We start from the raw sequence: 23,469 nt of genomic DNA, 5'->3' as shown, positions 1-23,469 counted from the left end.
AGCTATCTAAAAGTGATAGCCGTGGCTGCAGGCATTGTGTTTAGGTGTTGTCCTTCCATCCATCCCATCCTTGTGAATGCCTTAAGGAAATTTCCTTAAATTGGGCACAATGTCCACTTGGACTCAACATTGAACTGATCAGATTTTGGTTGCCAAAGGTCAAGGTCATTGTGACCTTGCATCTGTCTCACTGCTCCCCTCTGCCAAGGTGTTCCCCAAGGTTCAGTTCTCGGCCCTCAACTCTTCATCCTGTAAATTCTCCCCCTCGGTCAAATAATTGACCATCATGGACTCCAGTTTCACTGCTTTGCAGACGATATTCAGCTCCACATCTCCACCAAAGCCATCACTTCTGCCACTCACTCTACCCTCACCAACTGCATCACCGAAATAAAATCCTGGCTGCAAATCAACCTCCCCAAACTGAGCTGTGACAAATCAGAAGTCATCATCATAGGTCCCAAATCTCTCATCAAATCCATCCATAACTTCTCCCTCTCCATCGATGGCTCCACTGTGCTCTCCTCCTCCATGTCCGTAACCTTGGTGTCATTTTTGATCAAACCCTCTCCTTTGACCAACATATCAAACACATCACTAAAACTGCTTTCTTCCATCTCAGGAACACTGCCCATCCATCCCTCTCCTTTTCAGTTGCAGAGACTCTCATTCATGCATTCATCACTTCCAAGAAACTACAAAATAACGAGATCTCAGCTGCTCGTCTTCTTACACACTCTTGCACCTGTGACTACCTCACCCCCATCCTTCATAACCTCCACTGGCTCCATTTCCAACTCCTCCTTATCACCTATAAAGCTCTCCATAACCTAGCTCCTCCTCTACCTGTCTAAGCTCCTCCACCGGCACACTGCCTCCTGCACTCTTAGGTCTGCTGATACCAACCTCATCATTATTGTTATTATTATTATTATTATTATTATAAGTATGCCTTTAAACTGCAGTGAATACAGCTCCATCTTTCTGGTGTGTTAGAACATCAAATTTGTTTGAACCAATCTACTCCTTAAAAAATCTGGGTACTTTGGTGAAACGAGTAGCAACAAAAATGGAAACCAGAGACGTCAGCAAGTGAAAAGGGGACAGTGACTGTAAACTCCCTTCTTAGGTGTACCAAACAGATGGTGCAAACGGCTGTACTGTTTTGAACAGCTGAAGAGGTGATGTCTCACCTCTCACTGACTGAGAGAGAAAGAGAAAGAGAGAAAGGGAGGGAGAGCAGGGATTGAAGAGCAATCACAGAAGAGAAATGTCATATTTGCATATCTCAAAAATACATCACAGGGCAGGCATAAAGGGGCCTGTGAACACAGTTTTGCATATTGAGAGAAATTTCCACTGCTTTTCAGAGAGCGCTGTTTATGTGCAATTTTAAGAGGAAGATAAAGGTTGTATTGGAAGGGAGGGAAACATATTACTCCCACCGGTGAAAACTAAAAGCTGAAGACAGATTTTTTCATAAAATGCACTATATGACACACACACACACACGCACACACACACAGTGCCTGATGACGCCTATCTGGTGTTTGTCAGGAGTGATGCTGTCCTGTGTTGGACTCCAGACACACTGGTGTATTTTGGGAGCTGCCAAGTCATTTACACTGGATGGACCTAAAATATGAAATACACTGGGATTAAAAACTCCCCATGTTGCCAGCAGAACCATGTGAGTTTGATTAGTGCACGTTAGTAGCCTCTGGTAAACACTGTCACTCAGGCCTAACTTCCTCTGTTAGTGGAAGTGTGTTAATGAAGAAGTCAGTCAGCCAGCTCTGTTTGACGGCAGCCATCTCTTTCTTCTTACAACCCATCTGGTTCGGTCAGACACCGCCAATATCTCAATTAGAGCTTTCCAAGACAAGGCTCACACCGAAGCCCTGTAATTTCTCCCATCACCAGCAGCCACACTCCTCTCCAAACAATAGGACCATCTTGTTTTGATTTGATTAAAATAGATTAATTAATTACCGTGCGCCAAAGCTGTTGTTTGTGATTAATGAGGCAGCAATACCTAATCAGCTGGCAGACGGAGGAGCCTTATTGGCTGTCCTCCCTGTCTCACCTGGCTGTTTATTACTCGACTAAACTAAACCCCATCGGACTGTGCAGAGATGGTGTTAACTGGTTCCAAATACTGATGATGCCTCGACTCCTTCTCATATCCTGTGGCTGCAGTGATAGTTGTTGACCCATGAACATGTTTGTCTACAGCCTCAGCTGTTTGGAAGGAAATGACAGTGATGAGTAGATCTGGGAAAAGAAGAGCTGAATGGGATTAAAGACTGAGAATGTTATTTTGAGATTAATATTCTACAAGTAGGGACTTTTTTTATAACCCTACAGACTACTGACAGTAATGTTATTACCCTAACCCACTAACCCTGACCAACACTAGTCCACTACAACTGAAAGTTACATTGTCTGCCAGTTACCAGGGGGAAACTTTCTCATAACTCGGGAATACAAGCACCTACAGATTTGTGTGAAACACCAATCGATGCAGAATTAAAGTTCAGCCCTAACAGAAGGAACAGAAGCACCCAGGCATGCGAGCACACCAAATTTCAAGCCCCTACGACATTCCCACTGGGAGTTAAAAATTAAAAACATCTCGACCAATAGCATTTACTCCACTTCCCAACGTCGTAGATTTGCAGATGTGAAACAGCCAAAAAAAAAAAAACAACACACTGCGAGTGCTTCCAGCTTGCTATGAACTTCCTATCAAAAGATAATCCCAAAAAAAGGCAAGTTACAGGGGAACTAAGTAGTTATCGTCCCTATATCACCCCTATAACCCTGACACGCAGCTTGGCTCCAGATTGCCAGGACCGTCCCTTCAAATGCTATTTCCAAAAAACTGACTGTTACTCTGGGGGGTAACTTTCGGGTATAACTCGTGAATGGAAGCACCTAGATGCCACAAATCTTTTAGCACTTGTGACAATTCTTAAGACACATAAGCACACTAAATTTCAAGCCCCTATCACATTCCTACAGGAAGTCATCCAGGTAACTAGTGATGGCCAAATGAAGCCTCATGAAGCATTTTTTTCATTTCATTATTTTTTGAGCCCACTAGATGGCGCTTTTTGTGCAACAAAAGGTTGAGAGCACACTGAATTGCCATTCTTTGAGCCTCTCTCAACCTGTTAAACCCAAAAGTCCCCCAATTACAAGCCTGGTGTGTAACAATACACTGATCACGAAGAATATAGTGATGTTGCACATCAAATTTAACAGCAGAACCTCAGCTACATGGCTGTAAAAACCCTTTTTTACATGCCCCAAACACAGCTCAAACAACAACTAAATAAACAACAACAACTAACTCCAACAACTCTATACAGCACCGATATCCCGACCCACTCGGTATATTTTGGGCTCTAACTTGACCACATGTTATTCAAAACACATGCCGTTCATCTCAAATGAAAGCTGAGACTCCACTCTTTCCACATGTATGCTCCAAATCACTCTACCACAAACCATCACAGAGCTACAGGCCAAAGAAGAAGAAGAACAACAGAAATCTTTTCACCAAAATATATTTGTAATATGTCTCTTACCTTTTTATTATTGCCGTGAAATGCGCATTCTGCTGTTGATTTACTCTCTGTTCGCGTATTACCGGATGTGGTTTGTCATTCAAATGAATCCGGGAAGAAAAAAAGGTTCTGGGGGAACAAAAACAATGACCACTCACAGCAGCCGACATCTCCCCACAACGCGTTCTGCTGACTCTGATTGGTAGTGATGGCCAAATGAAGCCTCATGAAGCTTTTTCTTTATTTTCTGAGCCCACTAGATGGCACTCATGGTTTAAAGAGAGAGGCTCACAGAATGGCAGTTCAGTGTGCTTTCAACCTTTTGTTGAACAAAAAGCACCATCTAGTGGGCTCAGAAAATAAAGAAAATGCTTCATGAGGCTTCATTTGGCCATCACTACTGATTGGCTTACAATACTGTCAATCTCGTTTTGGTTAGCAATTCAGGTTCAAATGTAGTAGGTGTATATTGGTCAGTTTGGAGCGGGAAATAGAGTAAAAACACGAGACATACAGTTCAGACAATCACACATTCTCGAGCTCGGTGCTCTGTTGCTCTGTCTCTCTAAACAAAGTGCCCAGAGCGCGCTCTGCTACTCGGAGAGTGCGGTGGATAACCGAACGGTACATTTCGACCACATTACAAATTTACTTACAGTCCAGTTTGTGCCAGATGTGCTCCCACACTCAGAATGAATATTTCCGAATGCACCACTCACATCATCTTCCTCCATTGTCTAAAACAAGCCAACAGAACTTGCTAGCACGTGCTAGCTTATGTCCATGGAGAATTGCTTTGCCTCCAGCTAAGCCCCGCCCACCAAAAGACATCACACTGTTTACTAACAGTAAAAGCGTCCACACAGACCCTCCATTCCAAGCTCTGAGGTGCCCTGTTGTATACATAACTGTGAGGTGGCACAATGGTGTGACAGTCCCACCTCAAACAGGAAGTGTAAAAAAGACTTAGCCCACAGAGCTCTTAAGAGCATCCACATTCTTTCCCTATATTTTTTTTTCTTTTTCAACCTCGACATCTGGATCAGTCAAGAGTTTAATTTATATTAACTGAAGTATTAGGACTTCACTTTTCTTTCTGTTTTTGCAGAGGCTGAGGTAATGGGACCCTGCTGCAGCTCTTCAGCACCATGCCTCTCTCATTCAGCAAAAAAGTTTAATATCTGAAGGATTAACGTTGCCTATAGTCCTCCAGAAATATCTCACATACAGTATGGTGTGTTTGCCCAGACAGCAGAGTAGAAGCAGCTTTATATGGAGTCCAGAGAGCCTCTCTTTACTGGAAGTGTACCAGAGCTGTTTGTGCCTCGGAGATGTTATTAATTCCCTGCCAGGGTTTTAAACAGTGCCGCATCTACGCGGCACATGCTGACCTCCATTCGCTTTCACTGTAGCTTTGGAAGGGAATACAAATAGGGTTTCATACAGCCGAATAAACAAATGCTTAGTTTAACTGAGTGGCCTTTTACAGGGGGCTCAGTGCCCTTCTTTTTACAATTTTCTCAGTTTTCTGAAATGTCAGCTCTCCTCTGCACGCTGTTTATCTTACCATCTAATTCCTGTCACCGAGAGGGAGGCAGAGAAAGACAGACGGGTTACCAGCCTCAGTGTTTTTTATAGAGCAGTTATGGAGGGGTTGGCCTTTTTGGGGGTTTGAACAATGTTCTGGGAGCACTCTGTCATTTCTCACTCTGTGACTTTTAGGAGCTTATGACGGATGGTTCGCCGCCTCCCGCCTCTCCCACATTAAACTGAGAATGGTATCGCTCAAAGTAGGCCTGTAATGCACAAATAACCGGCAGCCATTTTAGAATAAATGCATGGCAGTGGCAGCGGGATGCGGCAGACCTTTGGGTGAACCCCAAATGGAGCCTTCTGTTTCCTATTTAGCCAATGCCTGTGATCTGTCATATATACATATAGACAGACTGCTCTCTACCCACTCTGCCACTGAAAGCTGTTTCTGATGCTAGGAGGGGGGGCGGAGGGGAGAACAGCCAGTCGACTCTAGTGTTACACTGATAAAGTGGTTTGCAGTAAAAACCAGTCCAGTTGGTTTGCTATCCCTCTGACACAATGAATGCAGTTTTTACAGAATACATTTTTATTCAATTCCCCACTGAAGTTGGAAGGAGGCTGTGTTTTGTCTGTCTGTCTGTCTGTCTGTGTGTTTATTAGCAAGATATCTCAAAAACTTCGTAGCAGATTTGGCTGATTCGTGGCGGACTGAGCTCTCAGTGCAAAGATCATGTTCTTCACATTTGGTCAGGAGCCAGATCTGGGACGTCTGCCATCCTCAACTGTTTTTAGCAATATTCTCTATGTTTGTGAGAAAGTTTTGAGGCCTTCCCTCTCTGAATAAAATGTGGAATGGTTTGTTGGCAAACGTGGTAATGTTGAATGCTAGCACACTCGTCTGTCAGCAGCTTCAGTGCAGAAACACTGGGATCAAGCCAAAACACGTCATATGCAGGCACATTTATTCCCACTCAAGATTATGATCGGCAAAAATGGCTGAGCCATGGTGGGGCACCCCCAAGTCCCAACGTGTCCTTCCATCTCACTGCTGATGATTTGAAATTGTGACACACACTGTACAAATGGAAGAAGTCATGGCACAGTAGCTGGAATGGGATCAGTGGTGGCATATGTGGCAACAACCGTTTTTGTGGAGCGTCAACAGGTGTCAGAGCTGGAGACAGGACAGTGGCATATCCGGATACAGGGGAGAGTATCGGTGTCGAATGGTGTGTCTGTTTTGGGGCTTAAAGGTTCAAAATTTACAAGTCCTTGTTTAATTGATTGGTCTCAAATTAGTTTCAGCTTAACGGTGGATTTATAGTTGTGTGTCAGCTCTACGGAGAGCCTAGTTGGCGGCGGAGTTTCTGTGAAGTGCTAGAAAGTTTGACTGATTCAAAACACACATTAAACATGGCTTTATAGCAGCAACATCAAACACGTACAAGTACGTGTTTGATGGTTGACGGACAAAGCAAAGAGTGTGTGGGGAAAGTCAGTTTTTTTGTGACCACCACTCCAACCTGCCTCCTTACAAGTAGTGATGGCCAAATGAAGCCTCATGAAGCATTTTCTTTATTTTCTGAGCCCACTAGATGGCGCTCTCTGTTCAACAAAAGGTTGAAAACACACTGAATTGCCATTTTTTGAGCCTCTCTCTTTAAATCATGAACGCCATCTAGTGGGCTCAGAAAATAAAGAAAATGCTTCATGAGGCTTCATTTGGCCATCACTACTTACAAGCCCTTGGGACTGCTTCCTTGTTTACTGCCATCAGCACAGTGGTCATGTGATCGCAGCCTTTAAAATGTGGGATATGTCTGATTTTTGTGTGCATTGCTTTTTGTAGGAAAACATAAGAAAAATTTGTGAGAACAGCCTGACAAACATCAGGTATGGGTCTTTATTATGACATGTCATATGCTGCCTGTGTAACTCTTAATGGTGAGATGAGGTGTAACATCATGCAAAATTTAGAGGTAGCATGAATGAAAAGAGCCAAACAGATGTGGTGTCACTCCAGGGCAGTGCGCACTGAGGCAAAGATGAGTCAGCTCAAATTAGAAATGTAGAAGAGTAGTCTGTGGAGCCCTCGTGGCCTCAGGGTTCATTGTGCCAGCCACAAACCGCAGTGTCCCTGCTCTGCGTATGGCCAGGGACCTTTGTTGCTTGTCATTCTCCATCTCTCTTTCCCTTCCCAGAAAATGTCCCCAAAACTAAGTCTGAATTAATATTTTACTTCAGTGCTGAACAGCTCCATGTCATGACCGTGCAAAGACACAAACCAAGACTGGAGGGTGTGGAGAACATAAAGAAAAAGCATTGCTGCACTGACAAAAAATAAAAATCCTCCACCGGTCACATACACAGGTGAAAATAAAAAAAATTCACATTGCGCTCCGGCTGAACACACCTTTGCCTCACACTCTTGAAATTCACACTTTCAAAACGTCAGCAGTGAGCTGAGAGGGCAGCGGGGGATTGAGGGGCGTCATAAATAAAATCAGGGAGCGAGTCTTTAACATAACATTTACTAGAGATGAATAAGAATTTTTGAATTCATGCATTTCCTATGGCACACACAGCCCCAGGGTCTTCTCCTTTGCTGCTGCTTACTATGCATTCATCCTGGCAACCGTTAACATCCCCTGCAGGCACTGAGAGGAAGGTTCAGATGTGACTTTAACAAAGCTGGAGGACTCTATCTGGGGGAAAGTATTGCTGGGAGTCATTACAGCCCCGTCTTGTCTTGTCTGGCATGAGGCACAGATAATGCTGCTTCACTGAATCCTTTATGAGAAAGAATATTGAAACAAAAAAAAAGGTTAATAACGGAGACTGTCATCACCAGAAAAACACATGTATTGTTCAAATGATTTTTGTTTTGCTAACAACCTGTTGTGATTATGTCATGAATTAAACAGTAAAACCAAAAGCAGAAGCTTGTGATGCTGTTGTGCTGTAAAATCTCTTCAGGAGGAGGGGGAGGTTGTTGGGTGGACAACAGTACTGTGCACAGACATTTTTGGGGGCTGGCACTCAAGCCAAAAGAAAGGGCCTCCCTCTCATAATTAATCAGAAAAAATGAAGTTATATAGAGCATGGTGGCACTCAAAAGTCGTCGAAATCTGGCTCTTGGGCAGTGACTTGCGGCGTCAGAAACCAACAGAAAAAGGTGTCCTATAACGTCAGCATCATACGCAGCCAGATTATAGTTTTCAGGAGGAAACGCGGTGATACAAGGATGAAAGTTAAGGTGGCGAAAGTCCGAGTGGGCGGGGTGGTGGATGGGTCCAACAAACACTGACTTTCACCTGAGAGAGTGGTGTTCACGTCCCGTAGGATTCTAAACCCAACTCCTAAACCCAACCATGTGTTTTTGTTGAAAAAAAACCCCGTCAATTTGCGGTGTTGTATCAATGTAGTGCTTTTATTTTGAAAGACTGTATGTAAATGTTACATTTCCTGTGAAAACAGAAGTGTATTTTGAAAACAGACAATGCATGTAACAGGCTGAAGTTGACATGGCGTCCCAGAACGTCAACAACCAACACACCCAGGGTACCTTGGACGTCATATGTGGACGTGGAAAGTCTATGACCAAACGTGGACATGTGACAAGGTCACAGTGAGGATGTGATGTTACATACGGCTGCACATCTTTAACTTATATTTCTGTAGGCTATTTATTTCAATACTCTTACAGTCATGCAGACAAGGGTGTCAATTCATCTTAACAAACTGGGACACATATTAAGCGGGGGGGGGGGGGGGGGGTCAGGGCACCTCCCCCAGGAAATTTAGAGTATCACTTAAAGGGATAGTGCACCCAAAAATGAAAATTCAGCCATTATCTACTCACCCTCATGCTGAGGAACGCTCTGGTGAAGTTTTAGAGTCCTCACATCCCTTGCAGAGATCGGCGGGGGGAGCGGCTAGCACACCTAATGGCAGACGGCGCCCCAGACTAACGTCCAAGAACACAAAATTGAATCCACAAAATATCTCCATACTGCTCATCCGTAGTGATCCAAGTGTCCTGAAGCCCCGACATAAAAAGTTGTTTGGAAAAACGTCATTTGAACTCTGTTTTTAGCCTCACTGTAGCCTGTAGCTCTGACTGCTTCTCTGTGCTCCGTGCTCATGTGTGCGCGCTCAGGGTGATCGGTGTGAGGACTCTAAAACTTCACCTGAGCCTCCCTCGGCATATGGGTGAGTAGATAATGGCTGAATTTTCTTTTCTGGGTGCACTATCCCTTTAATTTTCTACATTCTAGCAAACCACATCAGAGCCACAGTGTGGGAGACGCAAACATTATTTCAAGAAAAGTTTTGTTTTAAAAAGACATGTAGAAGTGGGAAAGCGATTCAGCGTCTGTCTCTGCTTGCATCGGGCAGCTGGTGAACATAAATGTGACGGGAGGGAGACGATGTGGTTTTACGTCAGACTAGCGTTCTTGTTGTTAGGCCTAATTATGTATTATTGCCTAAATTAGACTGGCTGTATTGAGATGTTTTAATAGTGGTTTTATTTCACAACAGTGACAAATCCATCCTTCAAGAAGCCTCATGAAGCATATTTCTTTATTTAGGAATAAAGCCCACTAGATGGCGCTTTTTGTTCAACAAAAGGTTGAAAGCACACTGAATTGCCATTCTTTGAGCCTCTCTCTTTAAGCCATGAGCGCCATCTAGTGGGCTCAGAAAATAAAGAAAATGCTTCATGTGGCTTCATTTGGCCATCACTATGTGCATGTACTAAAAATGGGACAAGAAGAGTTTTCCATTTACTTCAGGTATGCCTTGTTTCAGGTGAATTTAGATGAAGTTTACAGGATCCTAATTAAGTAAATGTATCTTGAAAATTTACAGTAGGTATAAAAGCAAAAAACTTAAAATTGATGAGTTCAGCTTAATGTTTAAAGTGACACAACCACATGTTTTCTTTACTATAACAATTTTGCTGTCTCAACAAATGAGAGGGATTTTGAACCATTGTAATTCTAAATTGAACCACTTCTCGAACCAAAGAGCCTTAAGACTTTTCTGGCTTCAGCTACATAGTTGATTTAAGGCTTTCGAGGAAAATCCAGCTGATGAATATTTTACCCCAGTGAACATAGATCTGCTGCATATTCTCTAACAGTGTCCATTAGTGGTGGAAACCAGCTCTGATCACTGCAGCTTATTTGGCATCAGCAGGCTGGATACAACGTGACGAGATATGAAGTGTGCTGCCTGCTGGGTGATTGATACACACCGTCCAGGCCAGATAGAAGGAAATTGCTGTTGTCCATCTCATTTGCACTCATTGATCCATCTGAAGGCTGGAGGGAGGGAGAGAGACAGAGACGGAGAAAGAGACAGGAATGGTTGATGTTGCCACGCTGGATGAAGGAGGAAGCCAGCAGCAGTCCGGAGCTTTTCATTACCCACACCCAGGTTGATCCCAGAGCAGTGTGGAGGGTCTCCTCTGTAGGAGGCACAACGCAGGAGTTTGGCCATAATAGACTCAACTGCAGTAAAACATTATATTTAGGGCTTTATACATTATATATAGGGCTTTATACATTATATATAGGGCTGGATAATCATTTAGTATCAGCGTTTATTTTCTCTCTATATAAACAAAGAGAAATTCTCTCTGGGTTACTGGTGTTACTTTACACACAGACTAGATTTCTGCAGAGGTCTGCAGCTACAGCTACTGAGGAACAAGCAAGTGGAAAATCTTTACTGATGTACATTGCATAATTTGTTGAGAACAAAATGATGTAACAACAGTCAGTGGAAACCAAAATCATCAACCCACTGAGGGCTGGATTCAAAATCACACCGAAAATCAAAGTAAAAAAATGAAATCACAGCTGATCCAACTTGTGTGTACTTCAGTAGTGTGTATAGCACCCACGTGCCTGTATACACTCCTGCCAACATCTGAGCATGCTCCTGATGGGTCAGTGGATGGTGTCCTGGGGGATCTCCTACCAGACCTGGATCAGGGCATCAGTGAGCTCCTGGACAGTCTGTGGTGGCACTTGGTGGCACCAGATGCACCGATACATAACGTCCCATAGGTGCTCAGTTGGATTTAGGTCAGGAGAACGAGAGGGCCAGTCAATGGCATCAATGCCTTCATCATCCAGGAGCTGCCTACACACTCTGGACACATGAGGCCAGGCAATGTGCTGCACCAGGAGGGACCCAGGGTCCACTGCAACAGGAGGAACCCAGGGCCCACTGCACCAGTATAAGGTCTGACAATCGCTAACAGCAGTCAGGGTACTGTTGGCTCTGACATGGAGGTCTGTGTGACCCTCCAAGGATCTGCCTACCCAGACCGTCACTGACCCACCGTCAAACCGGTCATGCTGGATGATGTCACAGGCAGCATAATGTTCACCATGGCGTCTCCAGACTCTTTCACGCCTGTCACATGTGCTCAGTGTGAACCTGCTCTCATCTGTGAAGAGAACGGGGCGCCGATGGTGGACCTGCCATTTCTGATGTTCTCTGGTGAATGCCAGTCGAGTTGCACGGTGCTGGGCTCCACTAGAGGACGTGGGGCCCTCGTGCCACCCTCATGAAGTCTGTTTCTGACAGTGTGGTCAGAAACATGCACACCAGTAGCCTGCTGGAGGTCATTTTGTAGGGCTCTGGCAGTGCTCCTCCTGTTCCTCCTCACACAAAGGAGCAGATAATGGTCCTGCACAGCAAACCCTTTTGCAACTGTACGTATGTATGTGCCATCCTGGAGGAGCTGGACTACCTGTGCAACCTGATTGGGCTGCAGGTACGGCCTCATGCTACCAGTAGTGCCAAGGACACTAGCAGGAGACCAAACTAGAGAAGAATCAGTCAGGAAGGATAAGGAGAGAGCAGCTGTCTGTGGACACCACATGTAAAACCATTCCCTTTTTGGGGCTTGTCTTGCTTTTGCCTCTCCATTGCACCTGTTGTCACTTTGATTTGCACCAAAGCAGCTGAAACTGATTCACAATCATTTGTGCTTCCTACATGGACACACTGATATCCCTTGAGCAGGGTATATCAAAAATCAAAGTATGTAGTGGTTTTTAAATATCTATCTATCTATCTATGGGAAACATTTAAACAATTTAAGGCACATAAACATCCGACTATAACAAAAAAGACATACACAATCAGGTATAGCAAAAGGTAAAGGACAAACATACATATTTAACAATTATTTATCTCAGAGATAGTCGATAAATGGACTCCATATGCTCAAAAATCACTTGGGATGCTTTGCTGTTATTCTGAATTCTCTCCATTTGCATGTGTATGATCACTGAGCTAAGCCATTACTGAAAGCAGGGGAGTGCAGGAGATTTCAAGCTGGTAAAAATTATCTTCTTGGATCTCAGTGAGTGCAACATCTAAGTATGCAAACTAAATAAGCTATCATGGCCAGATTAATCTCCAAGGGGGCCATTGCAGCAGAAATTAGCTGCTGGGCCCTATTAGCCCCCTGTTTCTCTTGCTTTCTATGCAGTATGTTTTTCTCTGGACCCAAATTCAATGTGTCGTCATTTTATTAAAATACACAAAAATAAGCACCCCATTCTCATCTCCAGGCCATCAAACAGCACTCTGTCATGCCCTGCAGCGTATGATATGGCGTCTCCATGACACACACTGGGCTTTTAACTCAATGTAAACCCAGCAGTGGATATACTTGCACTGCGTAGTGATGGCCAAATGAAGCCTCATGAAGCACTGTCTTTATTTTCTGAGCCCACTAGATGGTGCTTTTTGTTCAACAAAAGGTTGAAAGCACACTGAATTGCCATTCTTTGAGCCTCTCTCTTTAAAACAGGAGCGCCATCTAGTGGGCTCAGAAAATAAAGAAAATGCTTCATGAGGCTTCATTTGGCCAAGTCAGAGGTTGCAGCTGGGAATGACGTCAAACCCGAGTTGATTGCATTCCAGTAAAGCACGACAGAAAACCAAGATGCTGTTGGCCTGGTTAGCCATTGTTAGCAATACCAGCTGATAACAACACATTACACTGTATTTTGTGCATACAAACACTGTAGCAACATGTCCACAGATAGAAGTTGGACAGGACTGTGTGTATGACTGTTTCAGTGAGACACAAATAAGACAGAAGGGCTAATAAACAGTGTATTACTACAGCTCTCACTACTGTTGAGACCCTGAACAGCCGTACTGGATTTTAAAGTTGGGGTTTGTGAGGTTCCTCTGACCTTTAACGGGGTGTTCCAGTTGAAACTTTCGACGAGGAACTCAGAAATTGATCACAAAAAGAAAACAAAACACCTTTACAGTAGTTTTAGCTGTCTGTGACATAGAGACGTCGAGGGGTTTGACCAGGTGTCAATATCTGGAATGAGAATGGGTGAAGACCCTGAGCAAAATTCTCACGCAGCAGTTGCAGTATAAAGTAAAGAGTGTAAATATAAAATATCAGTGCAGAAGCTACACTGCCTGGCCAAAAAAAAAGTCGCCACCTGGATTTAACTAAGCAAATAGGTACGAGCCTCCTATTGGATAATTACTGCATGGGCGATTATCTTTCAGCTGGCAACAAGTTATTTAAAACCAACTGGTGCAATGAGTTGCTTCTCATTTCCTAAACAACCATGTCGAAAGACACATCCCGTGGTCGTGGAAAAGATGTTAGTCTGTTTGAGAAGGGTCAAATCATTGGCATGCATCAAGCAGAGAAAACATCTAAGGAGATTGCAGAAACTACTAAAATTGGGTTAAGAACTGTCCAACGCATTATTAAAAACTGGAAGGATAGTGGGGACCCATCGTCTTTGAGGAAGAAATGTGGCCGGAAAAAAATCCTCAATGATCGTGATCGGCGATCACTTAAACGTTTGGTGAGATCAAATCGAAGAAAAACAACAGTAGAACTCAGGGCTATGTTTAATAGTGAAAGTAAGAGCATTTCCACACACACAATGCGAAGGGAACTCAAGGGATTGGGACTGAACACCTGTGTAGCCTTAAGAAAACCACTAATCAGTGAGGCTAACCGGAAAAAAAGGCTTCAATTTGCTAGGGAGCATAAAGATTGGACTCTGGAGCAATGGAAGAAGGTCATGTGGTCTGATGAGTCCAGATTTACCCTGTTCCAGAGTGATGGGCGCATCAGGGTAAGAAGAGAGGCAGATGAAGTGATGCACCCATCATGCCTAGTGCCTACTGTACAAGCCTGTGGGGGCAGTGTTATGATCTGGGGTTGCTGCAGTTGGTCAGGTCTAGGTTCAGCAACAGTATGTGCTCAAAGAATGAGGTCAGCTGACTACCTGAATATACTGAATGACCAGGTTATTCCATCAATGGATTTTTTCTTCCCTGATGGTACGGGCATATTCCAAGATGACAATGCCAGGATTCATCGGGCTCAAATTGTGAAAGACTGGTTCAGGGAGCATGAGACATCATTTTCACACATGGATTGGCCACCACAGAGTCCAGACCTTAACCCCATTGAGAATCTTTGGGATGTGCTGGAGAAGGCTTTGCGCAGCGGTCAGACTCTACCATCATCAATGCAAGATCTTGGTGAAAAATTAATGCAACACTGGATGGAAATAAATCTTGTGACATTGCAGAAGCTTATCGAAACAATGCCACAGCGAATGCGTGCCGTAATCAAAGCTAAAGGCGGTCCAACGAAATATTAGAGTGCATGACCTTTTTTTTTGGTGGTGACTTTTTTTTTGGCCAGGCAGTGTACTATGAAAAATATCAATAATGGGTCCAGAAACAAAAGCGATCACTCTGAAAGTTACATTGCTGATGCTTGAAATGTTTTAGTTTGCTACAATGAATCATCTTCAGTCTCTTTCTTTTTGTTGCTCAATGTACCATAGTGAGCAACAGAGAGTCCTTGCTCACGTCGATGAAGACAGCTCTCTGCAGAGCCCAAAAGTCCCGTCCCCCACTTCACAAAGTCACAAGGTGCTGTTTGCCCATTTAGTTTATCAGTACTGAACATGTCACATGTCGAAAGTGCCCTTGGGTCCCCAGCAATACAGCCACCAAGTGTGAAGTATATCGGATTAATGGTTCTCCAGATTTGCAAAGGACACACATGCATACAGAGATTCCTTGATTTACATTTAGATTGTACTGTTGCTGCTCACAGCTGCAAAAACAATCTAAGAAATTTGTGCTCCAAGATCTAACTAAGGAAAATGTTTGAAACAATATTCTGCTTTCGTTTTATTAATTTAAATCAGTTTAAATTCTAGCAGGGTAGTTTGAAAAGCATGCACCTTGAGTGCATTTTAAATTTGTTTTTTAAAAAAAGATCAAAATGCTGAAAATACAACTTGAAGTATTGCAAAAACGAATTTACACCTCTGAGGTGAAAATGTTGGTGTATTGCTAAAAGCAAAATAGGACAGAGTTCAATGGAAACAGACCGAGCGAGTTAATCATGACGTTTATGAATACGTGACTCAAATGTCACTGAAGAGCTGAAAACATCAGATCTGTGTGGAGCGATGAGGAGACCGGAACCTTCCTCACATTAATACATGAAACAAACTTAAAGGTCATATTTCCATCATGTTTTCCACCTTATGAGCTTTAACTGGATCTCTTTAATGACCCTTTTTTCTGCAGTGGTTTGATGGCACCTGATTGGAGACTTAACTCCAACCGTTTACCTCCATGGTCCACTTCCTGTTAGTCACATGACAGTACTGGATGGAAACATGCGTTCATTCACATTTTCTTTTGATGCTTTTCTGAAACTCTGCACTACCAACTTTTAAGTCATTTACGATCAAGTGTCTGTTTTGCAATCACAGTGGTGCTTTTTGTGGTTGGCATGTGACTGGTAGTCACTCACTGAGATGAGAAAATAAACTCACGAGCCTGTAAATTCTCCTCTCCAACTCTGCTAGTCGGCAAGATCGAGGTAAAAATCAAGGGAGAAATGAAGAATATCAGCTCCAATCCATCCTGACCACTTTGACAAACAAGACCATCTCTGTGTCCATTTCTGCATCTATATCTTCATCAAAGGCATCGTGGCAAGCATGGAGGAATGAAAATAAACATCATTTTTGGTCCCTCATCATGGCTAGTTTAGACCACGGTGATTCACAGACAGAACTGACATTAATCTTCCTAGATCCACGCTGCTAGCATAGCCAAAAGTTACTGTGTAGGCTAGACGTTACCATTTAGGCCTGCAATCAGTCATTTATGACAGAACACTTCCCTGCTATTGATGAGATAATCATGTTTTCACTGTTAGAAGATAGGGGGCGCTGTTACACATCTTGTGAAATAGAACAGCACTGCCGTGTCCAAAAACAAACGAAAAAGATCCACTGGAAACCAGAAGAAGAGATCGCCAACAGAAAAGTTTATGGTTGCACAAGCTTGCTTGAGATGAAAGTGCTTATTAGTAGTGATGGCCAAATGAAGCCTCATGAAGCATTTTCTTTATTTTTCTGAGCCCACTAGATGGCGCTCATGGTTTAAAGAGAGAGGCTCAAAGAATGGCAATTCAGTGTGCTTTCAACCTTTTGTTGAACAAAAAGCGCCATCTAGTGGGCTCATAGAATAGAGAAAAGCTTCATGAGGCTTCATTTGGCCAACACTACTTGTAAGGAGGCAGGTTTGGGTGGTGGTGGTCACAAAAAAAACTGACTTTCCCCACACACTCTTTGCTTTGTCCGTCAGCCTTGTGAGTTATAATGAGGCTGATATGAGTACTTGTGTTTGATGTTGTTGCTGTACAGCCATGTTTATTGTGGGCTCATAAAATGAGGAAAATGCTTCATGAGGCTTCATTTGGCCATCATTACTTATTAGTTTTAATCACATTTTAGTCATTTTTATTCTTCATCATTTTAGACAGTTTAAGTCTCCAAAAATTCAAAATGTTTTAGTCGACAAAACTTAATGACATTTTAGTTAACTTTTAGTCATTATGTGTTCTGTTTTTTGTTTTTTTCATCTCTAGACTAATCCAGTGAGGTGAATTCATGTTTCAGAAATTAGAATCAAGGTGACAGATTGTATAAAAATTTCATTTAGACATTTTTTTCTACAACTACAAATAATTTCTGCAGACACACTGTCATTTCTCCTGCAGTGTTCGACAGGTTTAAGAGGTGACTTTTGTTAAGAAGCAGAAACATAACTTGTTTCTTCATGTGCAACATGTTAGTCTGGAGGTTTAAACTGGTGTCCTCTCACAGAGTTGGTGATTCAAACTAAACTTTCATCTCTGTCAGAGAAAACTGATCTGAGTTCAGACTGTTTACTTACAGCACAGCTACACTCACAGATAACTGAGCCTCCTACCTGCCTGTCAAACACCATCAACCCACAAACCTTCTCCAGTCCGGACTGAGTGGAGTCCTGCGGGGTGAAGCTGTGAAGGCTGCGAGCGGAGCTAGCTGCTAACAGCCACCGCTGCAACCAACAAACTCCACAGATCCATTCAGCAGCTCCACCATCCACAGTCAGACACACACGGCTGATTATTTACTGCTGAATTACAGCTCACAACTCGCACCAACTGCTGACGTTGCTCCAGTGTGTGTGTTTCTGCTTGCAAGTGTAACAGCCTTGTGCCGACTACCTACTGGTGTTTACCTGCTTGTCGCTCACGCTCATTTGAAGATAACTGCTAGCACAGCCGTTCTCAGCTTTCATTGTATGATAGTCCACCACTAACATTTTCATCATGTCTCATCTCGTCAACGAAAATGAAACATATTTCATCTTTTGTGATTAAGATCTATTTTTAGGTCACTGACAAAATGTTTTTGTCATAGTGTTCATGGATGAAGTTAACACTGGCCCAGCCTTAGTATTGGGTAGCTGAACAAACAAAGGCAGGAGTGCTATCTACAGAAACACAAGCTGAAATGTCCAAACTGTTTAATTATTAAGTGACCTGAAACAACACAGCACAGAAACACTGTAGCAATGACAGCTCAGTACCAACGGTGAGGACAAAATCTCAGAGAAAAAGAATCTGAGATCAGCATTTAAAAAAACCTCATTACCATTTCCTTTTCATGATTGCTGAGTGTGAATGTTTCAAAGACATGTTCCTCTTTTCAAAGATAAATGAAACAATCGTTGGCCTAATGGTGGCAGCAAGCCAGCAGCAGGGGAAGACAGTTTGTGTACGATGCCTCAAAGTATCCCTAAGCAAGGCATGGGGTGCCAGCAGGGAGTCAGTCTTATTACACAGAGCCTTACATGGAATGTTAAGCTCTCCACAGCCTCGGCTCCTCATTGGTCCGGGAGGAGACTGGGAGCCACAAAGAAAGAGAGAGACTCAAACCTCGTCCTCGCCCCACCTCATCGTTCTCCACCCGCGCAATCTCCCTAAAGCTCCCCTGCAGAACAGTGGAGGCAATATTTTGTGACAGAATCTCTCAGACTATTAGGCACCCAGAGGCACCTGTGGGAGTCATCTCTCTCTCCCTCCCTCTCTCCCGCCAGCACAGCTGTTATCTCTTGGAGATGAACACTCACATGCTCACACATACATATGCACACAATCATTCCCTCGTGCACATTCACCATTCAGACGACCCCAAACACACACACACGCAGAATCATTCACCCATGCACATTCACCCCTATCTAAACACACACGCACACACACACAAAGACACACAGCGCCTTCGGCAACACTAAACTCGTCTTTGCTTTATTCTGCAATTCTTCACTGCAGCAGCTACAACAGAAGAATCAGAGTGATGCATGTGTTAAAGAAACACAGAGGCACATGCAGAGGGAACTGACAGGGAAGAAAAATGAAATGATATTAGCCGAGGAAAGCAGTACACTTAATGGCTGTATTCAAATCAGATTTATGCTCAACATTAAATACGGAGACGGACTGAGTCATCTGTCCGTACTCTGCGTTCATGTCGTTCGTATTTGTGCACGTTTTTTGAAATCTTACGGATACAGACTAAACGTAGAAGTACCACCGGTGATTGTAGGGGCCGTGTAGCATAGTTCAACTGAGACATCTTCATGGGAGACGATGAAGAAATTTAACAATGGTGGGACCAATCGGTAATATAGTGAAAAGAATTCTCCGTCCACATGCTAGGATGCATTTAATGGCCTCACATAACGCCGTTGTCTATAACGCTGTCTCCATTTAAAGGTACAATACTATGACCTCTTTCACTGTTGCCCTATTTGTTGTGTAAAATTTTTGACCCCGCCCTCTAGTGCCATCTAGTGGCTATACCTATGCCCACATAAAGGACACATGGAAGTATGAGGGCAGTGATGTTTACAACGTTTTAAGGCCCTGACACATCATGCCGACATCAAAGAACTAGCAGCGACGAAAGCCAACTGTTGCGTCGTCTACGTCGCCTCACGTCGCCCTGTGTCAGTTGCATTTGAACACACTACATGGACTACATCCGACGGCCAAGTAGCACGTACGTTCTGCGCCTGCGTGAGAGAGAGCGGAGTGAGAGAGTGGTACATCCTGTCAGCCGAGGGGTTTCCTGTCTGTGCAGCCGAGCACCGCAGCACCTCCACGGACTATTACATCCAGACGGTCCCGGTGTTTCCTCCGCAGGCTCCACTTCACTCAGCTGCTGATAAACCCGCTGCAACTTCCCCCTCTAGCCTGACTTTAGTCGACGGCTGACCGTCGGCTTGGTGTGTCAGGACCTTTAAATGGACATATCTAGTCTCGTACGTAAAGGAAGTATAAATGAAACTTAAGGCAACCCTCTCCTCTGGAAATGATGCAACTCAGTTTCAACAGCAAATGTGTTTTGATATATTCTCTATTGACATAATGAGGAAATGTTGTTAATTAAATTTATGTGTCAGTCACAAACATTTTGCTCCTGAACCCAGTCCACTGATAGCAACCACAGCGTTATCAAATTTTTCACTGTTGGAAATAAGGTAATTTTATGAAACCAGGATGTCGTTGCAGTAGAAAGACTCTAATACTTTTGAAATTGGTGCAACATGACAAAAGAAATCAGAGAAAAAGGACTATGACATTTGCTTTTCTCAAGAGGTAGAAAAACTACAACTACCAGAATGGTGACTTAATGCGAGCTTGGCCGTTTTTTTTCACAGGAAACAATATGGTGGCCGGCTGGAAGTAAACAATCTCAAATTACAGTTAAACAGTGAGCTGGAATGGACAACACAGTAACAGAATCTTGGTTTATATTTGATCAGTACTGGTTAGTTTTATAATTTGATTATAGTTTGGATTTCTGGAGACCCAACTCTAATCCTAACCCCAACCCAAAACACACTGCACTGTGTAGGTGACAAATTAACCTGATTTGATTTATTAGAAATTACTGAAACCACAATGCTTCTCTAAACTTAACCACAGACAAGAGTCTGCCTGTGAGCCTCAGTCTCTGGTGTCACAGTCCTGAACTCTGTACTCCATTTACTCACTGTTCTGAGCTAATCTGCTTTTTTACTTGTATCGTACCCCTAAATGTATTCATTGTGACGAACAAAAAGTCTTCACAGAGACAGGAGACAGGAGCATTGTAATAGTCTAGGTTTGAAAAGATGAGGTATGGATTAGTACTTCTGCATTTCTTGATGGAAGCCTAGATTTGATTTTGGTCATGTTGCATAGTTGGAAGACACAGGTTTCCATAAGCTTGTTCATATGAGGGTCAAAGTTCAGACACTGGTCAAAGATTACACCCGGTTTTCTTGTGGAGGGTTTGACATCAGTGGCCAGAGGGCTCCTACAAGATTTCACATTGGAGACAAAGTTATCAGGACCAATAAGAGGAATATCAAGTGACACCCTTTTCTTGCTGGCAACGAGGCAGTCATAGAGGAAACCAGTATTAACCATGTCTGTTAGCACAACTGTAAAATACAGCTCCATGTCATCAGCATAACAGCAGTAAGAGATGCTGTTCAGCTGACTAACCACATTGCCTGGGTTATGTGTGTAGAAAGAAAAACATAGGACCAAGGATTAACCCCTGTGGAACTCCACAGAGTATAAAGCCAGATGAGGACACATGTGATGACCTCAAACTACCTGTTTGACAGATAGGACCAGAACCAATTGAGTGCAGAACCTGAGATACCAACCCACTAACTGAGCCATTCATCTAGGATGGAGAGATCAGTAGTATCAAATGCAGCAGTTAAGCAAAGCAGAACCAGTCCTGGAGCTTTCCATCACATCACAGTCTTATTTATCTTAGATAGAGTTCACTGGTTTACTTTCTTCTGGAGCACGTTAAAGGAATAGTACATAGACAGAAATGCAAAACCAAAAAGTTGTGGGTTTGTGGGGAACTGTTTCTTGACGATAAGAAAAAGTTTCAGCACATAACTCCTTGTGAAACCACAAATTGTGATTTTTTACACATCTGCTTTTGTAAGGGTTAAACAAATGAGATACAATGTGTTAGCTTTAGAGGTTAGCTTAGGCTAACTGTGTCTCCCAGTTCCAGTCTTAGACGATAAGGACTTCTCACCCATGTTGGCTCAAGTTTTAATATTCATTTGTGACCTTCTGCAGTTTGGGTGAACTAATAGAGATTTTGTATTCGTATCCAAATTGCTGTTGCTTAATAACCATTTCACTCTCATAGAAAACAATTTAAATGCATCACCTTCCAAGTATGTCAGTGTTTTATGGGGCTATTTATTTTGATTAACATCTATTATTATTAAGAGCTAAGTATGGGTGTGTGGTCATGTTATAGTGACCTTTATTCAGTGGTTTACTTTCATTTACCATGTTGCTGACCCACACTTTGGTTTCAGCTTGTTCTCTTTCCCAACCGTTTGTTTGGTCTACATTCAGACAATATATAATATGCACATTTGTGGAGATTTGTGTTGCATCTTCAGAGCGTCTGCACTCTGGTCACAGCCCTGTGAGAAGACAGAGCATTGCTGTGTGATCCAGACTGTGGCAGAGGAATAGAGCTCTCCTAAATGATGTGGTTATGGAGTAAAATCCCATTATCCTGCTACTGGGAGATGTGGAAATGCACAGAGGTGCTGATTTGCTGTCAAAGGTGAGCGTTAAGGCTGCACAGTTTTCACCTTTGTCTACACTCACCTGAGGGAGTGTGAATGTGTAAATATATTTGGTGGCTCTATTGGAAGATGATGAGTCGAAATGTTTTTCTAATAAATGCAGCTTCTCCTACTCTAGCTTTCATCACAGCTTCAATTGATACATGGCCAAGATATTAGATTAACTTACTAATCCAAACAGTTTGGTCTGACTCAGTTTCTATGTAAATATACTGGATTCATCAATGTCTCACAATAAGTCCTGGAGAAAAGAAACCAAGTACAATTACAAGGTACTTGGGATTTGCACCTATTCAGTTTATTCTTCCCTTACAACACTTTATGTGACAGTTTTAGTTACTGTTCACTTAGCAAATTCAAAATGTACACACAAACTATTTGATTATCTTAGAAAATATGATGCATATAATAGATTAAACCCCTCAAAATAAAACAATGCACCTGTTAACCCACATCATAGACTGTGGCTTCAGTGAGGACATGAGGTGTGAGCAGTCAATGAGTGATATTGTTCTAAGATTATTTGCTTTAAAGGATTTTTAGATGTTAGGAGTTTGAAAGGATAAAAAAAATCCATAAAACTTTACAATAATTCTTTGGAAAAAAGGCCCAGTAATTAAAACAGCTTGACACTGAAGCCTTTAACAAATGTTGTGTAAAGAGGATGAAAGGGGGATTTTGTTTGGACAATTTTCAGTCCACATTTGAAGCTCTGGTCAATATTGAGTCAACATAAACATGGCATTGTGACGGGTGGGTTTTGGACTCAAAAGCGGCAATGATGACAGGCTGGACAGATTATGATGAACTTTATAAACTGTAGCACTCCTCAGATGCATACTCCAAGTCCATGTCTTGAGCCGGGTGGTTGGCGTGGGTCTGGAGGAGGGATGGAAGACAGTCCTTCAAAGTTAATGTCTGCTATGGACAGGGAGGAAAGAAGGAGACTTCATCGTCCGACGACAACTTCTCTTCATCAGCAGATGTGCAGGAGCAGGTTCCCAGGTGGTTCCCCCCACAAGTGCTGACGATCTTCCAGGCTGGTCAGGGTGTTAATAAAAGTCAGCAATTATTTGAGGGTCTAGGATGTGGCAGGCCAAGACCCAGGACCTCTCTTCGGGACTGTATCCTTCTCATTCCACCAGGCACTGGGGGCCCTTTTGATTATTCCCTGACACCAGCACTGGCGGTCCATTCAGAGTGGACCCACAACCCACTTTTGGACCGCGACCCACCAGTTGGGAACCACTGCTCTAAAGGTGCTGACACACCATGCCGACATCAAAGAACT

The sequence above is a fragment of the Epinephelus lanceolatus genome, chromosome 20 (assembly GCF_041903045.1).
Source record: "Epinephelus lanceolatus isolate andai-2023 chromosome 20, ASM4190304v1, whole genome shotgun sequence".
Classification (NCBI taxonomy): domain Eukaryota; kingdom Metazoa; phylum Chordata; class Actinopteri; order Perciformes; family Serranidae; genus Epinephelus; species Epinephelus lanceolatus.
Note: the sequence above shows the minus strand (reverse complement) of the source record.